This window comes from Haliotis asinina, chromosome 2 (assembly GCF_037392515.1).
Source record: "Haliotis asinina isolate JCU_RB_2024 chromosome 2, JCU_Hal_asi_v2, whole genome shotgun sequence".
Classification (NCBI taxonomy): Eukaryota; Metazoa; Mollusca; class Gastropoda; order Lepetellida; family Haliotidae; genus Haliotis; species Haliotis asinina.
In genome coordinates, this window is record NC_090281.1 from 91,985,386 (window position 1) to 91,989,761 (window position 4,376).

Consider the following 4,376-nt stretch of genomic DNA (forward strand, 5'->3'; position numbering starts at 1 on the left):
AATAACGATGCAGTCCATCTTACCATTAAGGGGCCGAGGCAACAAAATGCTTCACGCAACTGCTGTGATGCGTGTCAGTGTACTCTCGCCCTACTGAAACGGGTTCTATTTGCAATTTTGCGGTTACCGATTTCCATACACAACCCCAAACAACACACGACGTTTTGTGTTTAACGATAAAAAAATACCCGAAGGTTGCTTTCTGTCCTAGCCTAGGTTCTGTGTGTGTGAATATTTTACGGATAATACGTTTGTGCTGTCTCCGAGGGGAATGAAATAACGTTATGCAAATTCAAAACGGGTTACTAATAAATAAAACAAATAAAACGCAGTAATATGATTGCTCATATTATCTGCAATTTGCTACTTATAAGTCTCTTGAATCTACTACTCGTCATCGATATCACTGATATCACTGTCATCAGTATCTATGCCAAGTACAAGGACAAGTTTTTCGATTTCATCCTCTAGGAGAATTTGTCAATGCCAGTAACGATCCTCAATTTCCCTCACATGTCTGCAACAGTCTGACCATTCCTTCTGGCCAATAGATGACAATTGTTCTCCGCAAGCCCTCTGTGCAGTAGCCATTTTGACATCTAAATTCTGGGAGCCAAACCAATTTTTCAAATTCGCCCAAATTAATTATGTGGCATTGAAATCAGAATGATAAGGAGGTAATCGGTGAACAGTATGCCCATAGGTTTTCAGAATTTTATCGACTTGATATACGGGGCCGCGCGTACGTGATTTCACACGTGCAAGCAATTCATTCTTCAACAATGAATATGTAAAAGGTATATCATGTCTTTGTAGCCACGATTTGATTTCATCTTTCCGACTGTTCTTGGAGCTTTATCTATTTGTTTGCTATTATAAGGAGCCTTGTCCATTATAACTATTGTGTTTTGGGGCAGAGTGGGAGTAACTTTTTCTTGCAACCATTTAAAGAAATTGTTGAAATTTATTTCGTCGTGGTAATGGCCGTTCTTTAGTTTGACTTTAAATATCAAAGAAGCATTAGGAACGAACCCTTCATATGTAGCAGGATGGAGCATCATTAAGTTTGGACCTGTCTCCGGTGGTACCCGAATAACCGCCAACAGCTCCTCCCTCATCAGTTTGCCAACATTCTGATACCGTGTGATTGACGTGTACCCATGTTTCGTTGATGTACACGACTACACGGTTTTCCTTACGGTACTTGCGAATCATTCGGAGATATCTCAAACGCCATACAATAATGTCTTTTCGCTCCATTAGGACTTATCTGTCTGAACCAATTTTCAGCCATTTGAAACCAATTTTTCCTAAACATTTACGCAGTGTTTCTTTACTCCCTGTATATATCAAATCATCAGTAGCCATTTTCATATTGTTTGTCAGTGCTGGTATTGTCCTGGTTACTGTGTAGCTGTGTTGAATGTACTGGCGAATTGCGAACTTTCAAAATCATCAAATTCAATTATCCCATCTGTACGAGTACGTACGCATTTTCCCTGGGTCTTGTGAACTTACTGGTACCCATCGCGGGAACGCATTTACCTTCCTCATTTATTTTTCAGATATGCCACTAGCATCTCCGGCATTGTTTAGTGCAGTGTATGCTCTCGGAAATAGTACACATGTAGGCAACATGTTGGCGAATGAATGACTTGACCCTGTTTACCCAGTGTAGAGTGCGACATGATACGTTTCAAATATCTGCAGAGTTTACTACTCTTTTCACAGTCACCTTTACAACATACCAGTATAAAAATGTTCCAGCAGAAACAGAACGCTTCGAATCACAGCGTAGAAAGTGATTACTGCAAGGATAACAAAAATACGTGTGCGCAATTTTCAAACCTGTTCTTCCTTCGAGTACGTTGTGGATCAGTTCACGTCAGGCGCTCTCATTTCCTGTCACAAATGTATCTTGCGCGCACCTAATTCTAATGTTGGTTGGACGGTAGCTGGTTAACCGGATAGAAATTGCATTGAACAGGTAAACTCCAAAAGAACGTCGACTCGAAACTCTCCAGCACGTTCAGCAGTTGCAGGTGTTCTCAGAACATGTTTTACTCCTCAGTAAGTATGATTGTCCTCCTGGCAGCTGTGAACGTAGTTTCAAGTGATGTCCCAAAGACTTCCTGCGCCATGGCAACTCCTGCTACAGCCTCATCCGTGTTCACACGTCATGGGCTGAGGCAGCCGTGTACTGTCAAGCTATAGGATCCCACCTGGTCTATGTTGAGGCGGCCTCGGAACAAGCATTCCTTGAAGGTGATCTCAAACGAGAAACCTCGATTATAACTACTAGCGGAGTGTGGATCGGAGGGTTATCGTACCTGACAGAAAACGAGTGGCGGGGGGGATTTCGCAACACCCGAATTGCCAATACTTGAATCGGTGGGTTATGTACCTGACAGAAAACGAGTGGCGGGGGGATTTCGGAACACCCGAATTGCCAATACTTGGATCGGTGGGTTATGTACCTGACAGAAAACGAGTGGCAGGGGGGATTTCGGAACACCCGAATTGCCAATACTTGGTGGGTTCCTGGGAAACCAAGCCATTATCACAACGTTCAATTGTGTCTGATGACGTACAAGAAAGGAGCGTATAAGTGGGACGACAATGACTGTCATCTCAACATGTTTTTCTTATGTGAAATAGAGTCTACCTCTGAAATAGTTGTGAAATAACACAATGGAAGGGAAATCGTTGTGAAATAACACAATGGAAGGGACAGAACCCTTTTCACATTCATAAAACATCTGTGCCAAAAGCAGACATTGTGACCATATCATTATCAGATTGCTTTTCAAATAGTAAGATGTAACATGTTTTAAAATGTTCCTTAAATATTTACTAAGCAATCGCATACTCAAGCGATGACTATGTGTTATATATATTGGTGGATGTTATAACATAAATAGTTCATACTTAAATAATGTCAGAATATTAAATACTTAACAGTTTTGACTGTTGGCTGTTCGATTTAAGTATTCGATGTTTTACAAGAAGGAACTACCAGTTGGGTGACAGTGATTGACAAAGAGTTTTCTTTGTGAGTCGGACCTTGATTCTTCATCTGACAGTAGGGAAGTTAGATTACAGTCAGAACGGTGTTGTGCGATATGTGTCTATGAACTGACCGGCTCCACGGGTCGACCAGTTACGCAGTTGAAAGAAATGTTAAATGAACTACACTTTCCGAAAATGCACTAGTGTGGATTAGTGATTTACAGTGAACGGAACGCCACAAGCATATAAATTTTATGGAGCATGTAATTTGCTGTTATCAAAATCACTAATATTTGTTTATGTTCGTGTGAAAGGTTCAGTTAAGGAGACAAGGATAAAACCATGCTTTGGTTGCTACTCAACATTCAGGTCATACAGCAAAAAAAGCAAACATGGGACACCTATCTTGCCTCGTGGATGAGTGAATCAATACAAAGTCTGCATTTACAACCTGTAGCTGAGTAACAGGGGTAGAGATTGTGTCCTAGAGGCAAACCTGAAGAGAACGCCGATTCGAAATACTCAAGCACGTTTACCAGTCGCATGTTCATAAAACATGTTTCACTCATCAGTAAGTATCGTTGTCCTTCTGGCATGAACGTGGTTTCCAGTGATTGTCCCAATGGCTTCCTGCGCCACGACGACTCCTGCTACAGCCTTATCCGTGTCGAAGCGTCATGGGCGGAGGCAGCCGTGTACTGTCAGGCCATAGGATCCCGTATGACTTACGTGAAGCGAGCCACGGAACAAGCATTCCTTGAAGGTTATCTCAAACGAGAAAACTCTACTATAACGACTGATGGTGTTTGGATCGGTGGTTTGACGTACCTGGTACCGAACGAGTGGCAGTGGGGATTTGAAAATACTCGAATCGCCAATACCTTCTGGACTCTTGGGGATCCGAATAAAGCTGACTCTCAGTTCTGTCTGATGTTGTACAAGAAAGGAGCGTACAAGTGGGACGACAATGACTGTCATCACGGAGAATTTTTTATGTGTGAGTTGAATCTTGGATCCTCCCTTGAAATAGCAGGGAAATAACATCGAGTCTGGAACAAGAAAAACAGAAGAACGAAGATAGACTTCTTCGATACTTACTATATCCTCACGACAAATTGCTGAATTTTCTCTACTGACACAGCTAGCATCAATGCTCAAAGTGAATGGTAATATGGTTGTGTTCCCTTTTCAAAACTATAGGTCAATGTATCACGATTGAAAAACAATGGAATGAAAAGTTTTTGTTCTGTTAAGCCATTGACTTGTTTGTTTCGCTTGTGCTCATATGTCACCCAGGATCTACCCAGTTATATTCCTTAAAGTGTCCTGCTGTGGGTTGGTATGCCATGTTTAATTGCCCTTTAAAG

At 41.7% G+C, this 4,376-nt stretch overlaps 2 pseudogenes; both read left to right on the forward strand.

Annotated features, from left to right (window-relative positions):
- The first annotated feature begins 2,055 nt into the window (after positions 1-2,055).
- Positions 2,056-2,687, forward strand: LOC137273011 (perlucin-like; annotated as a pseudogene).
- An 878-nt stretch (positions 2,688-3,565) lies between these two features.
- Positions 3,566-4,050, forward strand: LOC137273012 (perlucin-like; annotated as a pseudogene).
- The last annotated feature ends 326 nt before the right edge of the window (positions 4,051-4,376 follow it).